This window comes from Eurosta solidaginis, chromosome X (assembly GCF_040869045.1).
Source record: "Eurosta solidaginis isolate ZX-2024a chromosome X, ASM4086904v1, whole genome shotgun sequence".
In the NCBI taxonomy this organism is placed as follows: Eukaryota; Metazoa; Arthropoda; class Insecta; order Diptera; family Tephritidae; genus Eurosta; species Eurosta solidaginis.
In genome coordinates this window covers 164,411,922-164,427,378 of record NC_090324.1, presented here as the reverse complement: position 1 = coordinate 164,427,378, position 15,457 = coordinate 164,411,922, and positions in this window count along the sequence as shown.

Here is a 15,457-nt window from a genome sequence, read left to right as displayed (position 1 = left end):
TGTAAGGCAAAATTTGCATATGTTTGCTGAATTTTGTGCGAATCTTGGAGCATCAGTTGGAACAGTATTAGTTAGACCTTAAATGATACCAAGCTTCGGATAAAGAAACTTACTTAATTGTTAAAAATCAACGTTTTCCACTGTCCAAAATGTTTTGTCCGATGATGTACATATGTATATTTTTATTTTACATATAACATATTAAAATTTCAGTCTTTTGGTATTTAGGTATTGTACTTTGATTTAGGTACGTTGTAAAAAAGTTAATATTAAAAACTAAAAGTAAACAAATAAAAAAGGCACTTCATTTTACATAGGAAAGAAAAATAATCACAAGAATAAAAATTGAATAAAGAATTAAAAAATTGAATAAAAAAATGTTGTTATTAATAAACTATAGTTTGTGGTTCAACGTGAACGTAGTCTTAGTCTGTGGGCTCATAGCATATTTCATACTGCGCTTCGTCGTGCTCTTCAATTTGAGCCTGCATAACTATTTCAGTGCAACGCTGCATCACCATTGCCTGTCTTGACTCCCTTAACTTGGAAATTGCTGAGCACATCATCAACCCAAATCCACGCACATCTGAGCTGAACTCTTCGCGACGAGCCTTGCGTTCACATACTTCCTTGAACGTTTTTACTGTATCAAGGATAGCAGCGTCTAAATCATCACGTTTATCAGCAGCTCGTTTTCGTCGAGACGTTGACGGTGCAGACGAATCTGTTGAAACCTCAGCGGGCGGAATTGCTGATGGCTCAACTGGCGGAATACTGATTGATGCATGCTCAGATGGCGTAATTGTTGAAGGCTCAGAGGCCATTGGCTGAGCTGAAGGAATTGGAGAACACTGTGGAGTGGGTGTACTACAGATGAGGGGCTCGGAAAAACTTAAACAAACTTCCTTTGAACCACAATCAAGCATTTGAGAGCTTTGCCGCATTCTGTTAAAAAAAATTTTGATAATATGAATACACAAAATGCTAATACACTTCACCACATTACTTACGGCCTAGGAACAATGTGCGCTCTTAAAAATTGGAGACTTTCCATCAGCTCCCACTGTCTTCCGTTAACAGCACCACTTCCAGAAGCTCTGTTTGAATTGCGCAATTCTTTACCAAAGCGGTCCCTAAGGTTTCCCCATCGCTTCATCGCTACGCTTTCTGTAGTGATGGAATGTATTTAAGGATGTATGTATATATGTACATATCTAAATAATAACGAAGAAGTTACCATCAACTCCTAGATTACTCCCAATTTTTATCCACGCTAGTCTCTTTTTGTTGGAATCTTTAAAATCTTTGTGTGTCTTGTCATAGAGGCAAGGGCAGTCTCGCACCAGCTGAATTAGATTGTCATCCATTTTACTAAGCTATGAACACAATCTTAATTAATATTTTCTTAAAAAATGTAAAATGATAACTCACTAAACAGCAGAATCCAATAAATGTAGAAACAATCATAAAATTAAAGCAAAACAAACAAATGAAATAAAGGAAAAAGCTAATCAGCTGTTTATCGTTACGGCGGAAAACCAAAAACCAATTGGTTGGCTACGATACGGTTACGACCTTAGCGTTACGATAAAGCACCAATAATCGATTACATTGATTCTCATATAGGTTGGTCGAATCAGCTGATATTAGCTTACCGATACGGTTACCGATAAAGCACCAATGTCTCCAGCTTAACGTTACTTCACTTACATTGAGTGGAATGCAATTAAAATTGAGTCTAAAACAGTAACTTACAATAAATGATATGAATTGAGTCAAACATAAATACAATGGGAATGAAACACTAAACATACAAATATGGTCATAGATGACCCTGTGAGAAATATATACATATGAGCTAATTGTAAAACATGCGTAACTAAACATGCGCGTTTATATATAAATTATTATATTCTATCTATATAACAATGTTTCACGTTACATGTTGCATATACGAAAGGGTTGTATAAAAGAAATTTATTTAGGGCGACATCTGACAAAATTATTTCCATCCACCCTGATTCATATATTGGTGCGTAAAACAACCAAAGCCGCATGAATAATAACAACCAAACACGTACTATTAGCTAAAATATTGATAAATTGAAAATTACCCAATTTTTTTTTGCTGTAAATGAACAGTCAGTCCGATTGAAATAAAGGAAAGAAAAAATTTTTGAAATCGGTCTAACCGTTTTTGAGTAATAGCTAAAATATTTTTAATTGAAGTTTTTAAGTAAATTTTTTTGTCGCAAATGATTCCTGAATCAGATCGAAAATAACAGAAAAAAATATTGAAATCGGTGTAGCCGTTTTTCAGTTTTGAACGACCTAACGCACACAAATTCATGTATATATAAGTTAAGGATTCTTTTATTATGAATTCCAAAAAAAATATATTTTTCGGGTCTTTAAGACCTTTATTGAGTCACATCAAAAGAAGAACTAACTTTACAAAAATTATTAACTTACAACTAAACTTAATTAATTGGCCGACTCCGCTGGCGTCGCTGCTGCTTTTTGCTATTCCCCGAATTAGCAAACTTTAGTTGCGCGTGTTGGGCTTCCTGTCTAAATGAATTGGAGCTTTAATTTGCTGACATCGCGTCTGGCAATTTTGTGGGAAAGTATTGAACTTCCGCTCTACATAAATGTAAGCTCATTTTGCTGACATTGCGTCTTGAGCCTTTGTATGAAATATTGTGCAACAAGGGTTGCATATCCACTTTACCTGCATTTATTATTGCTTACTAATTATTTATTGTTGAAGCAGTTGTTAACATATGCCATGTTAACACTTCCCCTCTTAAAGACGTTCGTCCCGAGCGTTGTCAAAAGTAAGGTAAGTTATTAAACTTTATGTATGTGGGCTGCTCGTTTGAAATATCTTTGATCTCACCTAGAGTGATGCTTGGTGCAGGTATCTGGTTAATGTCAAGATTTGATGAAATTTCTATCTTGTTTTTGGACTTCTTCCAGAATTTGCAAAAAATTATTATGATGATTAAAGTAGTCACAACTGCTCCAAGTGAAAATGAACTGTTGGATATCGTTGCTACTTTACGAAGATTTATTCTGCGTATATTCTCTATATGTAACTCTTTCAGAGCCTTGAGGGAAAGTAACTCAATTCGATTCTTTTCGATTGGTGCAGGTTGAAGGACTGCTAGGATAGCGGGAAATGCTACTATGTCATAGTTAATGTACGTTTGACTATTTATTTTCAGCGTTGAATTATGAAAGTTGATAAGTTGTGTTCCTGATATATTCTTAAGCTCATCATCTGTGGATATCTGTCCTTTAAAGCCATTAAGGAGTAATATACCGGACTTTATTTCTTCGATTTGGGGAATGTGGTGCCCGCTGCTTTTAGTGCAAGTTGAATTAAGACTACTTATTATCCTAGGCATACACGTTTTATTACTTATGTCAACTAAATGATTCTGTCTACAAATTTCTACTTTCTTATAGCTATCGCAAAGTTTTTTTATTCCGTAAATTTCTTTTTTTCCTCTTAATATTTTCTCAAATTCTATATCAATTAAAGTGTTGTCTGCTTTTACAAGAGGTCTTAAACTAATTTTTTTTAAATTTTCTTTAATAACTAGTGGTATTTTTACCAAGTAAAATATCGTCATATTTTGACTAATAACATTTATGTTGGCTATCTCTAGTGCCTCTTCCGCATTTTTAAACGGTATTTTCTTATCTTCGAGTTTTTCCATAGCATTTTCAATTTCAATTTTATTTAGCAATAGTGTATTTAATATGTCTGTTTTCGCCCACTGTATGGCGTATTTAATATTGGTCAATTCTTCCTTAATTAATCTTATTATATTTTGCAAGTTGGTTATTGTTTCGTTTTCTACATAAATATCTTTCCTTATGTTATTAAAGAGATTATTACTATATTTGTAATATTACTAATTTTCTCATTAAAAAGTTCATTTATAATTACTTGTTTATTATTATTATTATTGTTAATTTCGTTTAGATTATTTGTTATTACTTCAAGATCTTCATGACCTGGGCTTCCGGCAATGTATTTCCATGCCATTCCCAAGATATTTGTAGATCTCTTTTGTTTGTTTTCAATTGGTTTGATCGTGTCTAATATGTGGAGGGATAGGGTTAGCTCGTGTATTAAGGTGGGATACAGGATATTATCCTTAGGTATATCCGATGAAATAAATTTGTACATGTCTGTCAAAAATTGTTCGTACTTGTTGAGGCCAATTATATGTATAAGCCAAAAGGCACCGTCATTAATCGTCACTAGTTGCGAGTTTGTATAGTCGTAAATGTCTACTGTCGCAGTGGCAGAGTAAATTAACAGGAGTCTGAAAATGAAAGGGTAAATTTTTAATTTCTAATATTGCTTTTATGGACTAATTTTGCTGTTTCTGTTGAAATGGTAGAGTTTCTGTCTTCCTTTACTACTTCTTTTCTGAACTTGGGGGAAATTTTCGTACCTAACCTTTTATTGATTTGCATATATACGGTTTCTCCTGGGTGATAAACCTTTATGGGATGCCGGGTTTTTTTATGATAAGAAAGATCTTTAAGCTGTTTATTTCTTAACTCAGAGATGTTTTCTTCTCTCGCTCTTTCAAATTGGCTTGGGTCAGTGGAGACTCTTCTCCCGAAAAACACCTCTACTGGTTTCTTTTTTTTGTTGAGTGAATTGTATAATTATATTCGTAGACAGAATCGTCGAGAAGTTCGGCGAATGAAGTGAAGGTGCGTTCTGCTTTTAAGCAACGCATTATTTCTGAGAGGGTCGAGTGAAATCGTTCCACTTGACCGTTAACGGAACTGGTATAGGGCGGTGTTTTGAAAACATGTATGTTTAAAGTGTCCTCCATTAAAAATCTTATGGAAGATGAGTTCAGGGATGTTTCGTTATCTATTATGACATATTCGGGTACGCCAAATTGAAAAATTATTTCACGGAGAGGTTCCTTAACGTGTTCTATTGCTCTGGATTTAAGTATTTTGGTTTGAGCGTATTTCGAAAATTTGTCTATTGCTGTCAGGACTATGTTTCGGTCGGTCATGTAAATGTCGACGTGCAAAATTTGTCCTGGGAATTGAGGTTTTGGTTTACTGGGGTGTCTATCATATTTATTTTCTTTACAGGTTGAACTTTGTTGAATTATTCTTTAAATTTTTGTAGTCATAGATGGGAAGTAGAAATTTTCGATATTTTGAATTTTATTTTCTCGACAATTTCTGTGAGCTCTTTTGTGGGTTTTGATTATGATTTCTTCCTGTTCTTGTTCGTCTGTCACGTCCTGGACTTGAAGTTGTGTAAACCTGATCTTATAGTTGCTAAAGTGGATTGGGTATATTTCCTGAATTTTTACAATAATTCGTTCTTCCGTCTTAATACAGTTAATTACGGAGGGATTGGTGTATCTTTTAAGGCGGTCTATCAAAATTTCTGTACTATAGCCGGGTTCCTCAAAAATGTACCTGTGGTATGTGGGAAATACTATTTTAAATTGGTACGTTGAAGTTTCAGCTACTTTCAGAAATAGCTGATTTTTGAAAACATTTATTGGGATATCGACGTGAGGAATTAAATTTTCCGATGAACTCTCGTCACTATGTTGAATTGAGGATAAGGAATTAATTGGTTCAGGTGGCATTTTTGAAATGGCGTCAGCTACAACGTTAGTTGTGCCAGGTTTGAAGTGGAGGTCATGATTATATTCCTCTAAAATGGATTTCCAGCTTTTCATTTTAGAGTTGTTGTTTTTGTTGCTAAGAGCCTGAGTAAGGGGTTGATGATCTGTAAATATTTTTACTTTTGCTGAGCCATAAAGATAGTTCCTGAAATTGTTTAGGGCCCATATTATAGCTAAAAACTCTTTCTCGTTTGTAGCATAGGCTTCTTCTGTTTTCTTGAGTGTTCTTGAAATGAATGGGATGGGTTTTTTGTCCTGAGAAAGGACTGCCACAATCGCATAATTTGAGCCATCGCACAGTGTTTCGTGTAGATCAAGCTAGCTGGACAAAATTATTTTATGAGATTTTCCGTTTCATATGCAGTCATTTATTACAACTACGTCATTTTTTCAGCAATATGTTCTTTTTTTTTATTTTTTTCCAAAATTTTACTTCATATGCATACATTTGCTTATTTCATATACAGTAACTCATGTGAATAAGTGACATAGATCCAAAAAAATTTAAAGGACTTAAGAATATTACTTTATTGTACTTAAATTGAATGGACTACAAATCTCAATACTCTAAAAAATTCTAGAAATTCGGAAAAAAAATTAAAATTTTTTATGAAAATTCGTTGAATTTTTCAAACATTTTTTAAATAGAATTTAGTTTTTGTTATAGATCGTGACAAATTTTCTTATGGGAAATTAGTTAAAATATGAAAATTCGTCGAATTTTTCAAACATTTTTTAAATATAATTTAGTTTTTGTTATAGATCGTGTCAAATTTTCTTATGGGAAATTAGTTAAAATAAATTTGCGAAAGCGAAAATTGTAAGCATTGTCCAAAAAGGGGTGTCTACTTATTTATGTGAGTGACTGTACATATGTACATACATATTTTGTATTTATTTGAGTATTTATCCTGGCACTGCAATTTTTACAAAATTAATTTATAGTACCAGTCAGGAATGTAAAAGTAAATTACAGTAATAATAATAACATTGTAAATAATTAAATTAATTATGTGAAAATTACTTATTACAAAAACTTAAAAGTAAAATATCATACACAGTAGAAAAGACTATAGATTTAAATTAAATAAAACCTGATCCAAGAAAAAGTTATAGGGTAGGTTATCTTTTATAATTATGTTATTATTCGCTATCATCACTTTCATTCGATGAGTCACTTGTGGAATAGTCATGAGCATTAGCAACACTACTGTGAAAGCTTGAAACAACTGGGGTATTTACTGACTCCTCAACATTATCGGGGGACAGTAAATTTAAGACTTCTGAAGTCAGACTTTTAAATTTTTTCTTAGGTATCTCGCTAAAACTGTTAACTAAAGGATCCGATGTTATAAGCAACATATTCATAAGATCTCTATTCGTGTCTTCACGCGACTGCTTTTGTGTGTTATCATCCCTGAATCGTATCAAATCTTTGTTACGGGCGTAACATCCAATCCCGTAATCTCAGCACTAGCCTCAGAATTTTCGAAAAACCTACGAGCAGTATTGCCGTCATTGGTATAGCCGAAACCTGGTTTTGGTTTATCTACTATCAATCCAAGTTGTGCAGTATTTATATTACATTCAGGTATTGGCGTAGATGCTACCAAATGGGGTTGTTTTGTATAGCGTTCCTGTGTGGTTATACCTGCATTAGAATTGCTTTGTATGTACCTGTTCTTATGCATTGGTGACTGGTGCGGTAGGTTGTGGCAGGTTGAAGTCAGTGATCTTCGCCTTTTTGCTTTTGGTGTGCACTTGTTGACCTTTCGCGTTTATTTTTGTGCGTTTTATCGCTACGTGTTTGTTCCCTGTACCTAGGAATTGGTTTTGCCGTTTGTAGATCAGCTTTAATGGTTCAAATATCTCGTCGGAGCTGGTACGTACATACATCCTATTTTATTTGTAGAGATAACTAAATCTGCAAAAAAAAAAAATTAAAAATAGATGTGCAAAGAATTCGCAATGGTTTTTTCTTTCGACTATTAGAGAACACTTGCGACTATAACGTATGTAAAATTTAGCCCGGATGTCTGCGGATGTATGTAACTTTTTTGTCCCTAAATTTAAAAATCTAGAGAAAAAAAGCTTTTCTTCTTAATAACGGAATGTTAAATATATTGAAAATAATCTAATTGCGAAAGAATTACTATTAAAAATTTTTACTTACCTTCGAGCTTAGAATCCATCAAAAAAATTATATAAAAGTGTTCACTTAAAATAAATATGAAGCTTAATATTCAACAAGAATTTTGCTAATTAATCAATGCATTTTACGGCCACTCCTACCTTCTTTCTTCAATTACTCAATATATATGAGCAAAAATCCCGTTATTTTGTTTGTTTTCTTTCATTTCTCATTACACTTTTCTTGGAATAAGGACTTTGTTTTTGTCCAGCTAGCTTGTTCTACACGAAACCCTGTGCGTCGGTTGTTAAATGGAAATCTTTGCTGAAGTCGGGGTATGCGTTTATAACATCGTCAGACATAAGGGATTTTGTTATTTTATTGAAAGCATCTTTTCCTTCTTCATTTAATTCAATATTTATTTTAGCTGATTTGCTTTTGGATATACGCCCTTCTTCCCCTCTTAATAGTATCGTTAGGGGCTTAGCCAACATGGCGTAATCTTTAATGAAGCAGCGGTAGTAGCCGGAAAGGCCTAAGAATGAACGAAGTTGCTTAACGGTTTTTGGATAAGGTATTTTTGCTATTGCTTCAACCTTTGCGGGGTTTTTTGTAATCCCTCTTGAGGAAATAATGAATCCTAGAAACTCTACAGAGTCCTTGAAAAAATGGCATTTATCCAGTTGGATCTTCATGTTAGAGTCTTCTAGAGTTTTAAAAATTTGCTGTAAGTGGAGAGTGTGCGCTTCTTCAGAGTTGCTGAAGACGACTATATCATCGATATAGACGTATCATAGTTTGCCGATGTGATGACGAACAATGTCATCTAGGGCTCGCTGGAATATTTTTGGGTCCGAATGGCAATCTCGTGAACTCGTATTTGCCATTATTTATTGAGAAAGCCGGTTTCTCAATATCGGATTCCTTGAGCGGGATTTGATGAAATCCGCTTTTTAGGTCTAACACGGAAAAAAATTATTTTTCCCGAGCTGAGACAATACTTCATTTATCTGAGGTATTGGGTAGCGGTCTGCTATAGTAATCTCGTTAAGCTTGCGATAGTCAACAACGACTCGGTACTGCTTGTTGCCTTGGGAGTCAGGCTTTTTGGCTACCACCCAAACGGGTGAGTTGTAAGGTGACCCTGATGGTCGAATGATGCCGTCGTCTAGCATTTTATTTATTTTTGTGGATCCTGTATCTATTAAAAATTTTACAGTTTCTCCACTCTTCAGTTTGCACTGGAAGTAAGGCAGCGAAGAGTGGTTCATCCTAAACTTCCAAGCAGCCTAGTTTGTTTAATATTAAGGACAAATGGGAGTATACCCGTTGGTAAAACTCTTGGATCGTAAGGTTACCCTGTACGAGTGAAGTCATTTGGTACTCAAGGGTACCAAAGTCGCGCTTGTCCGCATAATGGAGTGTCAGGCATTTTGATATGGCCTGCCTGTCTAGTGGAGTGTTGTACGACTCCAGGGCGACGTCGGCGTTGCCCACAATTTTATTTCGTATGACATTAAATATCCCATAGTATTTGGGAGTTCCTCTTTGAAAAAAAAAATAAATGTAAGGCGCGATAACCTCCGAAGAGATCTAAGGCCGAGCTTCTCTTCCAATTTGCGTCGTGCTCCTCTTGGTTTTCCCTACAAATTGGCCGGAAGGGACCTACATGCTTTATGCCGACTCCGAACGGCATCTGAAAGGCAGATGAGTTTTCACTGAGAGCTTTTCATGGCAGAAATACACCCGGAGCGCTTGCCAAACACTGCCGAGGGGCGACTCCGCTTAGAAAAATTTTCTTCAAATTGAAAAATTTTTTTTTCAAAAATGTTTATGTTGCTTTGCCCGGGGTTTGAACCCAGGGCATATGGTGTGGTAGGCGGAGCACGCTACCATCACACCACGGTGGCGGGGAGTTCCTCTTTGGGGCTCGTATATTTGGAGGATTTTGTCCACACTTTTCCTCCAAGATGTGAATTCTCCTGGGTTTCCAGAGAAGTCCCGAAGACATCTTACGACATCCGGAATTTTGTCAAGTTCGGAAACGTTATCGGTTAAATTTGTATCGACTTTAATGTCCGTTAAGTTCGAAAAATTCGCGTTGGGGTTTAGGGCGGCTTGAACTAGGTTCCGCCCCTCGGTTTTCAGGATATTGTTTACTAGTCCTGAGACAACACTTGTAAGTTCTTCCATCGAAAACGCTTTGGGGTTACGAGGAGCTTGCTGACCAGAAGGTGCAGCTGGGGCTTGGGATGCGTTCAGTATTGGTTGTCGAACGAGGTTGTTTGGATTCATTTCAACTGTTAAATTTATTTGTTATAACTAATTTCTTCTATTAAAAGTAATATTCAATGAACCGAACCAATTGAAAATCTAAAGTAAAAAAACCTTTCTTTAAGTTTTTCACAAGAAGTGATAAATTTATTTATTTAAATTTTGGTAATTGATTCACTTTTATCAAAAAATTTTCTCAGTGTTGTCATTAATTATTCACAAAGGGTTAATTCCTCACTCTTTTTATTTTACTTTTTATCAATGTAGCTCTCAATGGAGGCTTGCTACTATTCCTAAAATTTTTATTCTAAGGCGAATCCTTTTTCACAAATTTATATTTTATTTCGCTTTGCAATTTTTTCGTTTCTCTAATAAAATTTTTCAAATTTATTTGTCCTTCTACATTAACTTCACTTTTCAAACAATTTCCTTAGTTATCTACTATTATTTATTCATATTATAGTCTAGGACAATCAGAACCTCCTTGCAGATTATTTACTAATATATCTTAACTAATAAATATATAATATTCAAATTATTTCTTTCAATATCAATTTAAACCTAAATTTATTTAATGCAAAATCAATATCTATAGAATACAGCAAATTAAACTCCCTCATTGCCCTACCAATTGGAGAATGGGAAGCATAAGTCGTTCTAAATCTATCTAACCAGAAAAAATCGTGACATCGAAGGGTTCGCGATGGTACATTGAAACGTATACGTTCTAAAAGATAGGGCGAGTCAACCGTCCCATTGATGATATCATATAAAAATGTCATTGAAAGCATTGATCTTCTACTCACTAAAGATTTAAGGTTAATTAAAAGACACCTAGAACTGTATGTTGGAACCGGGTCGTGAAAACGCAAAGACCGGAGGGAAATCGCAAAAATATTTTTTGAATACGCTCAAGTCGGTCTATATGGCAGGCATGGTACGGCCTCCAAATGAAAACAGCATATTCTAGTTTAGACCGCACTAAGGTTGTAAATAAAAGTTTTAGAGTATAAGGATCACTAAAATCCATACTGAAACGGCGAATGAACGCGAGTGTGGAATAAGACTTCGCTATGACATAATTAATCTGACTGTGAAATAGAAACTTCGCATCAAAGACTACACCAAGATCTGATATTTCATCAACAACCCTCAGCGTAGAGTCCCCAATATGATAAGAAACAGGAAGAACATTTCGAATGAAACAATGACGTATGTCATTAATAAAGATAACAAATAATAAGGGACCCAACACACTGTGGCAGTAAACGACCGCGAACAAATACCATCTACCACAACAACACAGCTACGATCTGCCAAGTAAGATCTCACCCATGATAGCATACTAGAATGGAAGCCCAATCCAGCAAGTTTAGATATTAATAATGAATGGTTGACTTTGTCAAAAGCCTTCGAAAAATCGGTATAGATAGTATCAACTTGCGCCCTCCTATTAAATGAAGAAATACAGTATTCAGAAAATACTGCTAGATTAGTTACAGTTGATCTGCCAGGCATGAATCCATGCTGATTAGGTGAAATCAAGGTCTTTACTGCGAAGAATATTTTATCCTTAACTACAATTTCAAACAATTTCGAGACAGTGGAAAGTTTAGAAATAGGACGGTAGTTGGCAACATTGCTTTTATTACCACTCTTGAATATCGGAGTAACAGACGTTACCTTCTAAGCGTTTATGAAGTCTCCATTCCTGAGAGATTTATTAAAAATTAATAAGATTGGATACGCAACTGCTGCAATATTTTTAAACAAAAAAGAACAAAACCAATCTACATCCATTTGCACTGACGACTTGATCACCGAGATGCCACAAATGACATCTTCAAGAGTCATGGACAATTGACCAAAATTAATAGGGGTGTCATTTTCCGTATCTAGTTCCTCGGTGAGAAACGTCCCAGTCTCAAAATTTGCACCGAAAAAATCAGCAAAGAGGTTGACAGCTTCGCCGAGGGAATACGCAGAGTTTCCATTATAATAAACTTGAGATGGGATACTTGCACACGATTTTTTTGCCTTAACGTAACGCCAAATAGATTTAGGGTTTAACTTAATATCCCTTTCAAATTTAGCAACATACTCTTTATGAAGTTTCTTACTCAAAGAATTAAAATTACTTGAGTATAATAAATATTTATCCTTATGAAGACACATTTTCGATAATTTATATCTTTTAAAAAACTTGTTCCTTAAATTTTAAGTTTTTTCAACTTTCTTGTATACCAAGGTAATTTTTAACATTTCCTTATCACTCGAGGAAATAAAGTGGAGCAAATTTCATTGACTTTAACTTTGAAAAGATCAAAGCATTCATTTACACTTTTCCCAGAAAATATAGTATACCAATCTTGCAAATTCGCTAATGGCATTAAAGTTGCAATTTTTGAAACAGTAATTATCCGGTAGCAAATCTAAGTCGACATTTCTAAATTCGTAAAACCCCAGTTGCAGGACAAGAGGTACATGATGCAAGCCGGGGCATGAAAGAGGGTCGAGACATTCTTCCAAAGAAAACTCATATCTTCCCTTAAAAAAATTAGATCTAATGTTTTAAACAGTTTATTTAAAACTGCATTAATTTGGGTAAGATTGACGCTTAATAAGTTGTCAACAACATACGTTTCGGAAAAGCTAGTTACATTGTTGGGGTATAAAGTTAAACTCTCACCCACTGGCGCCCAGCTCACATCTCCTATATTGAAATCACCTAAAATACAAAAATTACACTCTGATTTCGTAGAAACTAAGTCTATAAGATTATCAGTATGTGCTTTATGCAAACTGTCAATACCACCAGGCGAAATGTAGGATACACATATAAAGAGTGTCGACGACCCATTGACACATACACACAGTTGATCTAACCGCGTGTCCTCATTCTGCAGCGAAATAGATGAGGAGTGATATTTACGCCGAACAGCAATTAAAGTACCACCTCCTCGGGACAGGCCAGTTTTTAACGTATCTCGATCTTTTCTATATACGTTGTACATTTCGAGATCAAAATATTCGTTGTCATAGAAATTTTCATTTAGCCAGGTTTCCTCGAAAACGTAAACATCATAACCCAAAAGTGAACTAAATTCATATACTGTTTTAGACTTAGTTCTAAGCCCAGAAGCATTTTCATTATATATACTAAACGGCAAAGAGTTCGGTTTGACATTCAGGGATGTTGCTACACCACTTGTTGAGTTGCACCGCCCTTGGAAAAAAACGGAACGGCCGTAGAATTACATTAACAGACCAGATGTTCGCATCAATAACTTTATTGTAATAAGATTCCGACACGCCTAGTTTAAAACTGGCTCGCCTTAGTTCGGACAGATTGGTACCACTTTTTACGAGCTTTTCGCATTTCAAATATGTTTTACCAATGCCAGAATTTTTCGTGACATAGCTTAAAATATCATCCTCGGTCACTTTGGGCAAGAACGATGAGACGTGCAGCCACTTCATACTCGAAGCTACACACAGTTCCGAGTTGGTATTTACGCCAAGAACCAGTGGCTTACTTAGATTCTTCTTGGCACTCCTCCATACCGGTAAAGGTCCAGGAACATTATCATTATTCTGCGTGTTACTGAGCATCCCGCAGTCCAACATTTGCAGTTGACGGGTCATTATTTTGGGCTACCACCGTAGCGAAACTCATTGGCAACGAAGTATTAGTACCAGTGGCACAAGTAGTAGAAGAGGTAGTAGTGTTGATAGACACAGAAGCAGTAGAAAGTGGCACCGAAGCAGCGGAAGCATTCGTTAATACTGGTTTAGTTTTATTTTTCTTACTACCCTTCACAGTCGGACTAGAGTTAGTACGGTTCACACCAAGTTTATTATCTGCACCCTTTGAAATACACGGCTATTATTATTCGGCAAATGTATGTCTATGACATTATTATGTTCAGTCGCATTACCTTTTAACAAAGACTCAGTGAGAGAGTTATTTGTCAACACGGTCATGCTATTAATAGACGTATCAACAGTATTTGATTTTGGTACGCCAGCAACATCATCGGCAGCAGCAGCGAAAGCATCCCGCATAACCAAAGAGCAAGCAGGAACATTAACATTATCAGACAACTCTTTTTGAAGTTGATATTAGAGAAAAATTGTAAGTTTACAAACGGCGATGGTTACTAGGAAATGTTTCTGCAAAGGCTGATGCCTTTAGGTGCTAAGCCATAGGAATGTCCCGTTGTTCGCTGTACAATTGGTCTCTAAGAGTTGCCTCTTTGTTTATATTCCTTTTGATCACCATGTAGGCACATACACTCTGTATGTAATTTATTTCCTAATGGTTTGGATATGATTTTTAGGCGCGCTTTTTTGAAAGCTTAGTAACATTTGTTCGGATTTTTACAGTATTTTTTTTTTTAATACTTCCGCTGTTACTATTATATCAATATGATCATATGTATTTAATTAGCGAGCTTTGCTCATATTGCTTTATACATGTTTCTGAATTTATAACTTTTTGTTGTCATCACGAAAGAAGCTTAAAGAGGAATTGATATTAGCAACTTCTGCATGCAAACCATCGAGTTCATTGTCCACAGTGGGTTTCACATTATTTATATTGTTTGTATTGTTTGTGTTCAATGAAGAACTTTCAAGTGGTCGTTCACACGATGCAACGGGAGATACAGGCGGGCGAAGAGATGACCGACGCTCTGCCATGCACTGCTCACACAAAAAAGATTTATCTGCCGAGAGCAAATAGTCAACAAACCACAAAACCAACACAATGCAAGTGAAAAATTTCTTTGCACTTTGCACACTGAATTTTTGGATCTATGCGATCAACTTTTTGTTTGCACAAACAAGGCATTTTAAAATTATTAACTTGACAGCGGTTAGCGCCAATAAAGTTTATACATCAAGAGTCTATATGTAATTGCACGACAAATGGTCATAAAATTACGCTATTAAAGACGGCTTATTATGATAAAATTCACCATAATGCGGAGCAAAGAAAAAAGACGTCCGTACTCCACGTAATACATTTTCGTAATTTTTTTTACTTTTAAGATTTAAAAATTTTTATTTCACAAATTTCTTTCACTTTCTTATTTCTAAACTTAACTTATATTGCTAGCTTCTCCATTTTCCTCGGGAAGGTCCTTCGCGTACCGGCTGACGACTGGGCGTCTCCTTTTTGTCCTTGGTCGGTCTACTGGGAGACGATATACGCTGCTCCTATTCTCCGGTCTCGGTTGCTGCTTTCGTTGCTTCTTTCGTTTTTTCCTTTGCTTTAAGTATTCCACTTGAATATTGCACGCTTTTTTAATCGCGCGGTTTTACACGTTTTTTTGCAGTGTTTTTCGGAACGGAATCTAAA